Consider the following 16,933-nt stretch of genomic DNA (forward strand, 5'->3'; position numbering starts at 1 on the left):
CCTTTGGTTGCACCTTCGCTGTAATGTATTAAATGTATGACATAGACCAAGGAGCACATGTGACAAAATCCTCCGAGAATATACAATTCATGTTGATAGAGAACAAATGGATGGTGGGCACAGGTTAACAGGTACTACTCCCTACTAAATTTCAATGCATTTCAATTCTCGGAAATATATTTTTCAAGATATTTAGGCAAATGTAATATGGAGGAAGACTCTTTAATAACAACATGGTAAGTAAAAAACAATATAATTAAATGGTCATTCAAGATCATCCAAATTTCTGTTTATTTAACAAAGCTTCCAAACTTCATAAAGGAAATAAGTGCACAATACATAAGTTATCATTATACATAGACAACATCAACAAGCAATATTTTCCTAGTTGCTAAAAAGGACAATAATTAAATTCATTATTAAGGAGAACTAAATGATAAAAAACAAAAAAACACTTACTTATTATTAAAGATACACTCACTTATTAGTTGTAACATAACAAAAAAGAATCAACAAGTTAACAGATGTGCAATACAACCATATCCAATATTTCTCATTACATATCACAGACTGGCCTCAACAATACATAGTTGTGTGTAGACTATGAAGAAAATCATGTCTCGAAAGCCTTCATAGGAAAAAACTTTCAGAAAGCTTTGGATTGTTTTTTTTTTTGCACTTGTAAGGTGTACCTAGACAAATATAAATATACATAAAACAATATACTAAAGTCTAAAATATGATATTCTTACAGTTAACAACAAATGCAAGTGGGGCGCCTTCCAGTATAATTTGAGCACTGTTGTAGCAACACAATGAATAGTCATACAAGGGTTTTCATAAAAATTGTGCCACCTACAATGTATGCTCTAGTGTAAGATCCTTGAGAAGAATCAAGCTCTTGGACTAGCCAAGCAAAATTACTTTAAACACTATGGTGTAAACAAAAATCATACTGTCAAGACTCAAAACACAAATTCAATACACAACAACATGAAATAACGTGAAAAAACATAGTCTCCACTATAAACAAGACTAAATGTGTATGTCTACCCCATAATGAAGAAACAAGTTTCTTTATCTGACCATATTGCACTTGAAAGTTCCAAACTATATAGCATAAAGTCAAAATATCTAGGTTGTGCACTATCAAAAACTAAATTCCAAATTGCCAACCATTCCACAATTTAAATATAACAACGAATATATGCCAAGGCCTGAAAATATTATGATATATCTTTTAAAAAAACATCTCCATCAAACAATTGTTTATGGGATGACGATACAACCAATAATAGATTTGTACATCCAACTCTAGAAATGTCCACTTCTACAAACTCAAAGCTTGCATGTTTAGGATGTGCTTCATGCTAGAATAAATTGAATCTATGAAACAACTCCATAGACCTAGAGCCAAGTCAACTTGTTAAGCACTAGTCAGAAAAAGCTTTGTAAAAGCACTACAGAAAACCTATGACTACTGTGAAAAACCTATGACCATTGTTAAGACACATTACAAAGCCTGGTGTTAGAATATTCATATGTTAGTTGAAAAGTACATATCATACAATTCACAGTCTACCATGCCCTCCTAAATTGAATTGAGCGTTTTCCTATCAATGTGCACTTCGGTAGAAGCTAGATCCTTCTTCTTATGAAATGTTGATGCACCAACTCCTATAGCTTCTGTTGAAGTGACATTTATGCTTGGATCTTGAATATTATTCTCATATTTGTTTGGCATGGTAGAAGTGGGGTAGGAGAGGTCACAAGGGTATTTCTTGGGCCTTCATTTAAAGCAATAGACTCTGAAATTTCCACTTTACTCTTCAATTTGGGCTTCAAAGCATGAATGCTTGTATAGAGCCTGCAAAATAAACCCATATCAATATATTTTGTTTATAACATAAGCACATCATACCTCTTGTAACATAATCACATCGTACCCATAAATAAGCTAAATTGATAAGTGGATGAACACATACAAGAAGAATGTGTCACAGTCCAAGGGTTAGATTCCAATCCTTCTTCAGAGTATTGACACATATCTCTCCATTGCTTGCAATATTAGGGTGGAATATTTTTGTGAAAAAATCCCTGCAGTCCAAGCCAATCATTACTATTGAAAGACACCAAAGTTTATTTCTCATTTTTTACAAGTCATGCATCCCCCTTATATACGTGACGATTTAGATAAGCAGTGAGTAGAAAAACAAAAAGAATGTCTTATAGGCAACTAAACATATAAAGCAAACATAATATCCATTTAAGAGAATGTAAATTAGATGAAGCATCATTATAAGGATCAACAATTACCTCTGGGAGGAGATTTTGGAAAATTAGGAGTTAGAACCAGTTTCATTCGAAAAAGACCAAATTCATATGGAGTGCCAACTCCAGGAAAAAGAATCAATAAATGTAAATATAGCTCATGTTCCAAAAATCTAGTAATAACCATGCAAAAAAAAATGAATTCATATGCTTAAGTAAATGTAATATGAAAAAATAATCCCTTTCTCAATCATAAAACATCCAAAATATGTTACATTGTCCTAGATTATTCTTTTAGAATGTACATGGTCCTTCAATGTCCGCAACTATGATTGAAAAAGTTGTCATCATTCACCACCACTTTTATACCTCCATGAGGTGATTCATTAAGACTCTTCAGCTCCTTTGAAATTTCACTTATCACCATGAGTGGGAGGTTCTCGTTTTCAGCCTATAATACAAGATATATATGTATTTATGTATGAAGATCCGCTTCAAAATGGAAAGCATCACAAAACTTTATGCCTCACAAAAACCATATTAACTAATCATGAGAAACTCAAAGTATGACAACATATATGCAATTTCACCACTGTCCGGGATGTTGGAGTTTTACATTCTATAAATTTAAGACTAATTAGAACTCTGCACCTTTAATTCCAACATTGAGGAGATGAAATGAAAAGGGACTTTCTTGCAGTGCTGAAGAAACCAAAATATCCCAAAAATATATGTATTGGTAAAGACAAAACATAAACATTCACAATATGCCAATTACTAATAGCTATATATATATATATAGGAAAATGGTAATAGAAAGCACAAAAAGGTCCAGTAAGAGATGAAAGGCCCCAACTATTTACTGCTGTAGGTTTTTACTTTTGAAAGGTGTTAAGAAATTTACTGCATAACATAAATAATAACTAAGAGTTACTGAGAGGAATAAATATAAAAATAACCAGCAACAACCATAAACATATAAACACAAATGTTTATCCGGGAAAACCCCAAATCCGGGGAAAAACCCAACCTAATAAGATCTTATTAGCATTGGCCAAAACCCTGGCCAATCCGACCAAGTGAGCCTTCACTGCTCACCTCCGGGCCTTGCATTACAATGAAGTCCTTCCAACCTTTTATAAACGGGAAGAATACTATGGGTGCACAATACCATGTGCCCCAAAACCATCATTGTTTAACCTCGTCAACTTTGACTCTATCTGGAGTCAAGTTTACTTAACAATTCCCCCCTTAAACTTGACTTGGGGTTCCTTGACTAACTCCAGTTAAACCTGCTAAGTGAGACAATCCCGCTCACTCTAGCTCTTACCCCCCTCAGAGTTTTTACCTAGGGTATTGTTAACCCAACATCCCCCCTATCACCTAGGTCTAACCCAGACTTTACCGGTGATCACCCAAGGGTACACATGCCTTACCAGGTCTTACAGTAGTATGCCCATTTACATGCAATAATTTTGACTTCATTAATTTTTTTTTTTGTTTCATTGTTGCTCTTCTAACCCATCCTCTCTCATTTAATGCGACCAAGTAGCTGCTTGCATTCAGGTGACACGTGTACATGGTCTGGAATAGTATACTGTGCTTAAACTACCAACGCCTTTCCTGGAGGAAAAACCACTTCGCTGACGAGGAATACGTAGATCTCTTTCACTTGGCTGTATTCTTGACCTACAAAGATGGACATGTCCAGAACCCAACGAGTGGTATCAATCTGAACGCAATTGGAAGCGTCCATGGGATAACTTCTGTTGGGAAACAGAAAGCCGAAGGCTTTCGAGTAAATGCTCTCTCTACCACAGAAGCTTCCCACTATATTCAACTCTGAACTACTGGTGTCTCCGTCTTCATTGGCGGGAATGGAGCACACCCTTTTCTTCCTTCTCTGCAGGGATTCATTGGCAATTTCGCTCTGTTGGTATGGGGAATCTCGCTCTTTCATTCTCCCTGCTCCATTCTTAACACAGAGCCGAAGGGGATTCCTCCATGCCATTGGCCGAGGAGGGTCGTAGCATAAATTATTCCTCTCTTCTCTTCCGGCTGACATTCAAAATCTTCTCACAATGTTCTTTGCGAGATTTTCATCGATCTCCACGTGAGGAGACGTGTAGATATAGGAAACCCAAAAAAAAAAAATAGCCACGACACCAGCAACCCCTTTTTGGATCAGATCTGACCAAATACGCCTTCTTCAGATATATATTGATACAGTACCTTCATACACAAATCTTGTACCATTATTTTCCAGACCCAGATATGTAAAAGGCTGCATTGATCTCATCAAGCCCTATAAACCCTTGGCATCAAAGAATCCCTTTGAAGCCAATATTTGGCTCTGATACCAATTGTTAAGAAATTTACTGCATAACATAAATAATTACTGAGAGTTACTGAGAGGAATAAATATAAAAATAACCAGCAACAACCATAAACATATAAACACAAATGTTTATCCGGGAAAACCCCAAATCCTGGGAAAAACCCAACCTAATAAGATCTTATTAGCATTGGCCAAAACCTTGGCCAATCCGACCAAGTGAGCCTTCACTGCTCACCTCCAGGTCTTGCATTACAATGAAGTCCTTCCAGCCTTTTATAGGCTCCATTACATATAATACCACAGGCAGAATAGTATGGGTGCACAATACCATGTGCCCCAAAACCATTATTGTTTAGCCTCGTCAACTTTGACTCTATCCTGAGTTAAGTTTACTTAACAAAAGGAAGAGGGACTTCCTTGCAATAAAAAATAAATAATTTTATGCCAAAAATCTATGCATGAGGAGAAAAACGGATAGAAACATTCATAATATGCCAATTTAGTTGTAGGAAAACATCTATTAGAGATAATTGAGTATCTATAATGAGGTAAAAGTCCCGATCATCCATTAGTAGGGTCAGGATTTTTACCATGCCCCACTGATACAATTGCATGAAATTCAACTTGTATCAATGGCTGAAAACATCCACTTGTTGATTTGGCAGATGTAACCTCCCTATCTAGCAGGTAAGATGGAATTTCACAACTTTCATTTACCTTGAGGTCTTGAGAATGAAAACTTCAGTAAGGAATGAGGAAAGAAAAAAGAACATATAACATAGTCAAGAAATAAAGACAACTGACCTTGACAAGATAAAGGGGCCACATATTCATTCTTGTCTATATTGACCAATTGTATCGAGGCAAAAAATGTGTACAACAGTAACATAATTCAAAGAATGAGAGTTCAAAGAAGATCCCTACAAAACATTTGTAGGTTGGTGGTAGAAAAGAGTCAAGGTATGCATATGATGCAATGGTGCAATTTTAGCAGGAAGAAATAAGAAAAGATATGAGGTTCCAAGAATTGGCAAGAGAAGAAAATATTTATTCTTCTTTCTCTGGTACCAAGGATTCTTCAATTATTTTTCATGAGAAGTCTACTAATGACATAGTACACACAGAATAAAATGGCAATCCTTTATCTGAAGAAAAAGGAAGCTTGTGAATGAATGACATGCTTTTTGTTCAACCCATGGAAACAACATTAGTGTTTTCTAGTGCTCTATCTCTCCATACAAATAATCAACCTTTTCTAGTGCTCTATCTCTACGTAAAAATAATCAGCCTTCTCTAGTGCTCTATCTCTACATGAATATAATCAACCTTTTCTAGTGCTCTATCTCTGCATGAAAATTTTATATGAATCAAGTTAAAAAATGCTCAAACGGGAATAATAAATTCTCAAAATGGCAGTCGAATTGGACTTGAATTCCAATGGTTATACCACTATATCCTCCATGGAAAGGGGACTTGATGTGAGTGGTTTTGGGTGAATTAGATGAGCATTGTATATCAACATAGCTTAGAATTTGGTACATATGAGCAAGTTGTAATTGCATTAATGAATGAGATTCAAATCCAATGGTCATTGCATTATGGCTTTGTACATTGTTGGGAGATGAGAGATGCTATCTTATTTTCCCCTTAAGTTTCAACCTTGATCAAGTCCTTTTTTAGCATACCAATAGGATAGGAACCATTCTATAGATGTATGATGATGTAAATAACACAAATATATACAACTATATACTCTGGAAATTATTTGTCTTCGATTTTTCTTTGTACGACCGAGTTGGATCAAGACTACTTTTAACATTTAAAAGTTCATATAAATTACACTACATGCCTGAGAGGTTTGGTTTCCTCCATCTTCAAAAAAAACATTCATGTTAGCATGACAGAATTTATGTATCCACTAACTAACATTGCATTTGTAAAGAATCCCCTGTATTTTTTTTTTAATCTTGTGTTGGCGAAACTCAATATTAACGGGGAAACGAGAGGGAAGGATAAGTATGAGAAAAGGTCAGAACAAGAGGAGTAATATGTCGAGGGTCACTAGGATCCTCGTGGAGGTGATGAGCACAACAGAAATCTGAAAAGACATAGAGATACCCAGTTCTTGTAGAGCAAAGAAAGGTACGTGTCGAAGCTGCCACAAGAAGAAAAAAGAATCAAAAGGTAGACAAGACAAAGGACATAACGATAATAGTCCTCACTTATGGGGACTTAGACCAAATTGGGGATAGAATTCATGAAACAACGACAGAATCATGGAACAAGCTAGAGGATCACTACGTCGCACTTCTAATAAGTGTCACGGAGTACATTGCAGAACTGAAGACATTGGCACAAACAGTTAGACAACCAATATAGGCACATGAGAATCTTGGAAAGGAAAGACTAGTAGAGCCTACACTTGTAGTGTGGATAACATCGATACCTGTCAGAGCCCTGAAATTTGACTTCGCCCAGGTATAGAAGTGGGCCAAAGAGTGGAGGTACGTGAACATGAACATCATAGAAGTACCACTACAGAGATCATAGAAGCTGCATCTAGAGATCATAGATGAGTTGATGCAGTGGGAAAAACTCACTTCACAGTTAAACATTCAGGTAGAGAGAGAACAATATTTGTTAAAGCAAAAGCTTAACCAGGCGATCCAAGAAAGGTATCAGGCAGTATAGAAATAATAGAAGTTAAAGGAGGTGGTTGAAGCAACATGCCACGAGGTTCCAGACATTAATGTCCAAAAAGAGGTACATGTGGAGTACAAGGTCGCGAAGATCGACCTTGCAGTAAAAGCATGCAAGGATAAGATTGTGGACGTGATATTTACATATGAGGTGAAGATCAATGAGCTACAGATGAAGCTACAACCAACCACACCAAAGGAAGTGCGAGAGTAGAGGGAGGTCGACTTGAAGGCTGCAATGGTCGGCATCTCCTTAGCAATGGTAGATTATGGGAAGTTATTGGATGAGAGCTTACATATTTGGACTTCGCTGTAGGAAGATCCAAATTTGCAAAAACTACAAGAGGATATTCAGTAGAAGCGACAACAACTGGAGGAGATTCAGGAAACTATGAGAACCTTACCAATATCACAGAAGTTCGCAAAGGTCAATAGGGGAATTCCCTTCAGAAGAAGATATAGGAGTTGAGGAAGGAAGAGAAAACTCAGACAGAGAGAACTCAACCATGGTAGGATGAGGCTCTCCAAATGTCCCAAGAATTTTATGAGAAGCTTCAAGAGCTTTGGTAGAGAGAAAAGGAAATGATGAAGAAGGCTACAGAACCTACGATAGAAGCACTATTGGAGGAAGTGTGTAGTGAAGAGAAGGAGGTCATAGACATTCTGCAGCAGTTCAACAATGCCTACAACAACATTGCAGAAAATATCATAGGCAAATCGGCTGAGTGACTTTGGAAAAGTCACATGTGAGCATTGGGGACCTGTTGGGCAAAACCTAACTTAGCCTAAATTTGGCTAAAACTCTGCAGTTTTTGGAGTGAATCGTGCAGTGGAGCAACAAAAATCATTTTGAGGAATTAAATATATCGCGCGGTGTCGTAAGGACTTCAGGGTGGGTCGAAGTCCCTTCTTTCTGTAAAAGCACGCGATTTTTTAAGGGATCAATGGTTTTGGGACCATAATTGCTTGTTTCAAGGAGTCCATGGTATTTGGACCATGGCATTTTGGCGATGTAAACCTTCAATGTAATAGTATATATAGGGTAAAATAATAAGAAGAGAATCGATAAAGATGAAATAGATCAGTGTTATGGGTGAATTATTGTGATCTGTAATTTGGTAGCAAGGGAGAGGCTCTGTAGCTAAGTGCGCAGAAGCCTGAGTCTACAGCTGAGTGTGCAGACAACCTGCAACTTAGTGCACAGGCCAAGAACTGGTTATTGTTCAAAGATTTATTATATTAAGAAACAATTCTTGTGGACGCAGCCTTACACTGGGGTGAACCACAATAATTTGGCTTTTTTATGTGTATATTTTCTTATTATCTATTGTAGAGTAGTAGTTATTACATGTTTTTTATTATTAGTTGTGGAGTAGAAATTATTACAGTTTCCTTTTACTTCTGCACAATGATGGTTTATGGTTTTATATGGCATGTTTAAGTGATTAATCTAATGCGGAGAAGTGATTTATAAATTCTACGAATAAGAAAACATAATAATACCACATCTCCTAGTCCCTCAAGGTTGTAGAAACCTGGTTCTACATCTTCCCATAGTCACTTCCGGTGAGACTGCGATCTGCTTGCAAGTTGTTTCCAAAAGGGTCAGTGATCAAGGGTTTTGTTGGCGTGCAGTATAGATTGAATCTGGGTCATCCCAAAACAAGCTAACACTGTGTAAACACATATTTACTTGTGTTATTTCATAACCATCAGTACCCCTGTAAACACGTATTTACTTGTGTTATTTGATAGCCTACAGTACTTGTATGTAAACACATATTTACTTATGCTAATTGGTGAAAAATGTATTCATGAGGCATAGAGCTTGAGACCTTAATTCATGCTCCACTTTTTCTATCAGAAAATTATATATTACAGAGCAATGGAACACATAAAATATTGCAGAAATATAAACACAAAAAACACATAAAACAAGAGAGACACAGATATACGTGGTTCACCCAGTTTGGGCTACGTCCACGGAGAAACAACCAGTCCTTATTTTTTTATTATCCAGAAAACTGAAGAAATACAACCTACAGTAAATCCGTTGTAATCCCCTCTTCTCTCTCAATCTCCTCTCTCTTCCTCACTCAGAATACTGATACACATAGACACAATACAATTCCCTCATATATAGTGAGGGGTTGCCTTTTAGGGCAAAAAACCTTAAATTAAACATAACTTCTACCATCAGATCATCCCCCTAATGAATGGACCAGATTGACTAGAAATTACTAGACTTTTACAAGGAAATTTTACATCTATTTTTAGCTTCGGAGGCGCATCCCCCGAACCCCCGCTGGGGGACCGCTGGCCTCTGGACCCCCCAGCCAGAGGGGATCGCCCCCCCCCCCCCCCCCCCCCCCCGCGTGGACAGGTGTACAATCTTCCTGGGGTATACATCTGGCTGAAACCTTTGAATATAGAAGATAATCAGGCTCCACACCCAACAATCTCCCACTTGGAGACTAATTATAGCAACTCCACCGCTGCTTCATTTGCTAGACAGTGACTCCACTTTGGCCATGGCTATTTCTCATCTTCTTCACCATACTTGAAGACCAATTGAAACTGAGCAGATTCTCAGTTTCTCCCTAGTTACAACTTTTGTTAGCATATCTGCAGGATTCTCGCTAATGTGTATCTTTTCTAGCTTCAACTGTCCATCTTCCAATGCTGACCGTATGAAATGGTACTTGAGCTGTATGTGCTTAGTCTTGGAATGAAATGCAGAGTTCTTTGCAAGATGTATGGCACTCTGGTTGTCACTGTATAACCTGCCCAACTCCTGCTTCTTACCTAATTCATCTAGAAACCTTTGTAACCAAATCATTTCTTTACTAGCCTCTGTAGCAGCAACATACTCTGCTTCTGTTGTTAAAAGTGCAACAATGCTTTGGATTTTTGAAACTCCACCGACCGTTGTTCCACCTATAGTAAATACATATCTTGTAATGCTCCTCCTGTTATCCCTGTCACCTACCATATTTGCATCAACATATCCCTGTAGAGAAATGTTTGAACCACCAAAGCATAATGCTTGATTTGTGGTACCTCTCAAATACTTAAGAATCCACTTCACTGCCATCCAGTTTTCTTTTCCTGGATGGTTCATGTACCTGCTTACAACTCCCTCTTCATGTGCAATATCAGGCCTTATGCAGACCATTGCATACATTAAGCTTCCAACTGTTGATGCATATGGAACTTTAGACATATGAGCCATTTCTTCCTAAGTCTTGGGACACGCCTCCTTACTTAATTTGAAATGGCTAGCCAAAGGTGTACTAATTGGTTTTGCATTCTACATATTAAACCTTTTCAACACCTTTTCTATGTACTCACTTTGAGACAATGTTAATTTGTGATTCTTCCTGTCTCTAGTTATTCTCATACCAAGGATTTGCTTTGCAGCACCCAAATCCTTCATTGCAAATGAGTTTGCCAATTTTCTTTTGAGCACATTTATCTCCTGCATGTTATAACCTGCAACAAGCATATCATCTACATACAATAACAATATAATATAGCTGCCATCATTTTGCCTTTTGAGATAAACACAATGATCAGAGTGACACCTAGTATAACCTTGTTCAGACATAAACCTATCAAATTTTAGATACCACTGCCTTGGAGCCTGTTTTAAGCCATACAAGCTCTTCTTCAACCTGCACACTAGTTTCTCCTTCCCTTTTACCTCATATCCTTGTGGCTGCTGCACATATATCTCTTCCTCCAAATCCCCATAGAGAAAAGTTGTCTTTACATCTAGCTGCTCAAGATGCAAATCTTCAGTTGCTACTAGACTTAAAATAGTTCTGATTGAAGTCATTTTAACAACAGGAGAAAATATTTCATCAAAGTCTATACCCTTTTTCTGTGCAAAACCTTTCACCACAAGTCTAGCTTTATACCTTTTTCTACCTCCATCTTCTTCCTTCAACTTGTAAAACCATTTATTCTGCAATGCTGTTTTACCTATAGGCAACCTGATTAAGTCCCAAGTCTGGTTATGTGCTAAGGAGTCCATATCTTCTTTCATGGTTTGCTCCCACTTCTTCCTGGTTTCTACCTGCACTGCTTCTTCATAACATTCTGGTTCACCAGAATCAGTCAACAATACATAATATAATGAAGGAGAGTATCGTTCAGGGGGTCTACTTATTCTGGTAGATCTTATAAAACCACTTTCAGGTGTTTGAAGTGCTTGTTGTTGTTATGGCTATTGATCATTATGATTTTCATGCACTATCATTTTTTATGTGATCTTGTCAAGCACTGTGTATTCTCTGTTTTCTTTTTCCTGTTTCTTTTCCTGCACCTGATCCTTATACAAAACCTTTTCATTGAATATGACATCTCTGCTCCTAATGATTTTGTGTTTTTCATAATCATAAAAGTGATAACCAAAATCATTAACACCATATCCAATAAAGGTACATTTCTTTTATTTTGCCTCAAGCTTTGTTATATTTTCTTTATTAATGTGGACAAAGGCCTCACAACCAAAAGTCTTCAAAAAGAGTGGTTTACCTTTTTACCTATCCATGCCTCCTCTGGAATACCACCATCCAAGGAGCTTAAAGGCCCTTTGTTTATTAGATAGACAGCAGTATCTACAACATCTGCCGAAAATTGTAAAGGCAATCCTGCATGCAATCTCATGCAGCTTGCACGCTCCATGATTGTCTTGTTCATCCTTTCTGACACACCATTTTCTTGTGGTGTTCCTGGAACTGCCTTCTCTCTACGAATTCCATTCTTTGAACAATATCTATCAAACTCTTTGCTGCAATACTCACCTCCATTATTTGATCTCAGACACTTCAACCTTTTTCCTGTCTCATTTTCAACCAAAGCTTTCCATTTCTTGAAAGTATCAAATACATCAGATTTATTTTGAATACAATAAATCCAGGTTTTCCTGGTTGCATCATCAATAAAAGTAACATAATAACGAAAGCCACCAAGAGATGATACTTGAGCAGGTCCCCATATATCTGTATGCACAAGCTCTAATTTTTCACTCTTCTTTTCTTTCCAAACTCTAAGGAATCTGACTCTCTTATGTTTTCCATAAACACAATTATCACATAATTTTAAATCAACATGCTTCAAACCTTGCAAGAAATTTCTTAAGTGAAGAATCTGCATCCCCTTCTCACTCATGTGCCCGAGCCTATGACGCCACAATGCTGTATCTTCTCCTGTAGAGGTTAAGTCATTAACAGAATTAGAAATACCATTGCATAAATACAATGTACCAACCTTTCCTCCTTTCACTATTACCAGGGATCCTTTAGTGACCTTTCAGGTTTTATCTATGAAAGTAGTTACGCAACCTTCACCTCCCAATTGCCCCGTTGAAATCAGATTTTTCTTCAGATCTGGAACATGCCTTACCTCCTTCAATAGCCATTGATTTCCATTCTGCTGTTTTATGAAAATTGTACCCATTCCAATGATTTTACAGGGTTTATCATCACCCAATCAAACCTGTCCAAAATCTCCTTGAACGTAATCATGAAAATGTTTCTTATCAGGTGTGGCATGGAATGCGGCCCCTGAATCTACCACCCAGGCATCAATAATATTTTCTAATGAAAGAATCAAAGCATCTTACAACACATCACTGTTACATTCGCTTCATGATTAGTTTCTTGTTGCGCGTCTCCTTCTTTTCCCTTCCGAGACTTGCAGTCTTTCTTCAGGTGTCCTTTCTTCCCACATTTCCAGCACACTATCCCTGATCTGGACTTGGATCTGCCTTTTCTTGACTTACTGTGATATCCTGGGCTCTTTTCTCTTTCCATTTTTCTTCCCCTAGTCTGTGCAGTCAAAGCACTACCTGATGTCTCACCGGAGCTTTTCCGTTGCATTTCCTAGCTAAGTATTGCACCAAAAACATCATCAAACTTTAAAGTACTAGATCTAGAGACAGAGTTACTAATGGCCATAACTAAACCATTCCAAATTTCTGGCAATGAGCACAAAAATAACAAAGCCCTAACTTCATCATCAAAAGTTACCCCTACAGAACTTAACTGGCTGGTAACTGTATTAAAATCATTTAAATGATCAGCAATAGATCCACCTTCTGACATCTTCATATTAAATAAACGCTTCATAATAAATACCTTATTTGAGGCCGAGGGTTTTTCATATAGTTTGGCTAATTCTGACATTAAACCCTTTCTTGTTGTTTCCTTTGAAATATTAAACACTACTGACACCGCTTGGCACAACCGTATTGCTCCAAGTGCTTTTATGTCAAGAATATCCCATTCTATGTCTATCATACTCATCAGCTTCTTTGTCTTTCCGCTCAATGGTAGGTACAGACCTCTCTAATACATATAATCTTCCATTTTCATCTTCCACAACTGGTAGTTTTGGCCATTGAATTTTTCGACCCTAAACCTACCATTTTCCGCCATTGCTCCCACTCGAACCAAGAACCCTTCTCTCCTACGAGTTTATCAGCGAAATAGACTTTCGACTCTGATACCAGTTGTTAGAAAATTATATATTACAAAGCAATGGAATGCATAAAATATTGCAGAAATATAAACACAGAAAACACATAAAACCAGAGAGACACAAATATACGTGGTTCACCCAGTTTGGGCTACGTCCACGGAGAAACAGCCAGTCCTTCTTTTTCTATTATCCATCAAATTGAAGAAATAAAACCTACAACAAATCCGTTGTAATTCCCTCTTCTCTCTCAATCTCCTCTCTCTTTCTCACTTAGAATACTGATACACATAGACACAATACAATTACCTTATATATAGTGAGGGGTTGCCTTCTAGGACAAAAAACCCTAAATTAAACATAACTTCTACTGTCAGATCATCCGCCTAATGAATGGCCCAAATTGTCTAGAAATTACTAGACTTTTAAAAGGCAATTTTACATCTATTTTTAGCTTCGGGGGCGCTGCCCCCGAATCCCTGCAGGGGGATCACTGGCCCCCGATCCCCCCGGCCGGAGGGGATCAACCCCCCCGCACCCCCCGCGTGGAGGGGTGTATAGTCTTCCTGGGGTATACATCCGGCTGAGACCTTTGAATATAGAAGATAATCAGGCTCCACACCCAACATTTTCACCTCCTCACTCTTCCATATTTCTTTTGGAGATTGTTGCTTAGGATTTTCTGCTATGTCCAACCCTCTACATCGATTTTCCTCCTTTCCTTCCTCATGTTCATCTATACTACAATAACAATGTTAAATTGTGTATTGTTGTGTTTCAGCCACCAGAACGAATGCATTTCTCTTTGAGATAATCCATATCTACCAATGTGTATTTCAATCTATGTGTTTTCTTGAGTTTACCTTGGCGAAGGGCTATTGTGTTGAAGAAACTAGGGCAAAGTAGTGTAGTGTGATTCTTCGTTACTTGATAAAAATTTGTGGAATCTTTTTACTTGTCTTGTTAGCTTATTCTTCTTCTTATTGTTATTAGTGCATATGTGTGTACTTCATCAAACTTCTACCAAAACATAAACATAAGAACACAAGATGTTGGCTCTCTGCTAGGGCCAAAAACTCTCTACTCTTGAGAGGAAAACCCTTTAGTAAATTTCTCTTATTGAAGCTTCTATTGATCAATTTCAAACCCTAGACCCCTAACAAAGAGATCCTCCAAGCACAAGTCAAGTCTCCACTCCATTCTTCACCATATACCCTGACACTTCTTCTAGCACTTTGTTTCCCGAGACTTTGTCCTTCTACTTCTGTCACTTCTTCTTCTTGCTATGATTCTTGTTTAGAATTAGACCTTCCCTGAATGAGTCTTCTAAATGAAGTGTTTCTCTTCTATTCGTTGCTCAATTATATCTTTGACTAACCGAGATCCTCCTTGAGTGTACGATTGTTCTGCTGCTCGAGTTTCTTACGCGTGTGGAGAGTATTGCTAGGTGGTGTATGCCCTTCTCCTTCACTTGAGTGTCTTTCTTCCATGCTAGAGGACGAGCTCTTGTAGGCCTATTTTTAGCCCAAATGAAGGTAGGTAAGTGTCTATGAATTTCTGCTATTATATCCGCAGGGACAACCCTTATATTTCCTCACATGTGTGACTGTAACAGCCCCAAAATAGACTCCTAGCCCTCAGTGGTGTACCCTTTCTCTTCGCTGCCTTTGGAGACCTCCTTCTTTGTTCTTTCTCGACTTTCCCTTAGCAGATTTTAGAGAACACTTTATGCATTACCTTTGGAGTGGAAAACCTCTATAAATAGAGGACTATCCCTCCATTTAGGCCAACTAAAAGGTCGATTAGTCCTTTGTTTGTAGGCCGACTTAGAGTGCTATTTGTAGGAAGATTCATTGAGCAGTTTGTGGATAGCTTCCATGGTGGTGTAGCATGCTTGAAGGAGCTTCTTGAAGGTGCCATTTCATAGGAGTAGACTTGACTTTGCTTGGAGGTTTCCCTTTGACTTTAATATATATTTATACATAGGGTAACATGTCCTTAAGGCCTTGAATATTTTCTCTTGACTATTTGACTCACCTAGAGCACTTTGACATGTGCTAGACCTACTTCAATGAGCAAGAAACTCATTGTCATATATTATAAAAATAATATTTCTTTTCTTGAATAAGTACAAATATCAAAAGTATATTTATGAAGACCGAAGCTAGTTACACTTCCTTCAACACTCCCTCTTAACTTGCGAGGTATTCATACACCATCACAAGGTGTTTGGCAATTTTCAATTTTGAAGAATTCACATAAGAGAAACCGGATTAGCAATCCATCTGTTATAGCATCATATCCATCAGCATTGTCATAGTGCAAGGCCTTGACTAACAACTCCATCTCTTTATGAGACCATGAGCTACAATTTTGGCAAGACCAATGATTTATAGACACCTTCATCATTGTCTCTCAAGGTACATACACACAAGTGTTCTCCGGGTATCACCTTCTAGGACTATTCTTATCTTGGGTTCCCATAACTTAAATAATATCGGTCCTCTTGTCTACTCTTGTCTTAGATTCCCTACACTTCCTCAAAGACTATTGGATGCTAGATTATTACCCAATCCTCCCATTATTTCTTCCCAAGTGAAGACAAGAATGTAGTGTTTGTCTTGTGTTTACATTTCCATTCATGGCCTTCATCTAGACTTACGGTTGTTAGTCCTGGTCTAGTGCATGACCCATGAAATAGAAACACAAATGTCACTCCTTTGTAATCAGGGGTGATCCAAAACTCCCTCTTGATCAAGGACCTATTAGAGCTCCCTCTTAACTGGGGACTCTTTCCTTCATCAACAACTTCTTCTTCATGGGTCCTTCATGTTGATTTGGGTTAGCAGCGGATGTACTCTAACCATGAAAATTGGTGGAGAGGCTAAAGCACATGAGATCTCCAAGACCTAGAAATGGTTTGGTTAGATTCTAACCGGTTTGGGAGATATTAAAATAATTAATATTTTTAATGGAGTTCCTAAGTCTAAACTTAGGAAAAATAAAATATTAATGGGTATTAATATAAAACTGGGTTAGAAGGTTCCAAAAGTCATGGATCAAGCCAATTATAATATTAGTCATTGATTAGAGATTTAATCTCGGCCGTTGATGGACCAATGAGAAAAGTATAAGAGAAGGC

General features: G+C 37.6%; 1 pseudogene; it reads right to left on the reverse strand.

The window, feature by feature from the left end:
- Positions 1-1,591: 1,591 nt before the first annotated feature.
- Positions 1,592-4,282, reverse strand: LOC149210116 (ubiquitin-conjugating enzyme E2 22-like; annotated as a pseudogene).
- Between the last annotated feature and the right edge of the window lie 12,651 nt (positions 4,283-16,933).

Source organism: Pinus tabuliformis, chromosome 1_2, assembly GCF_031772625.1.
Source record: "Pinus tabuliformis cultivar Carrire ecotype Pingquan chromosome 1_2, CPIR1, whole genome shotgun sequence".
NCBI lineage: Eukaryota > Viridiplantae > Streptophyta > Pinopsida > Pinales > Pinaceae > Pinus > Pinus tabuliformis.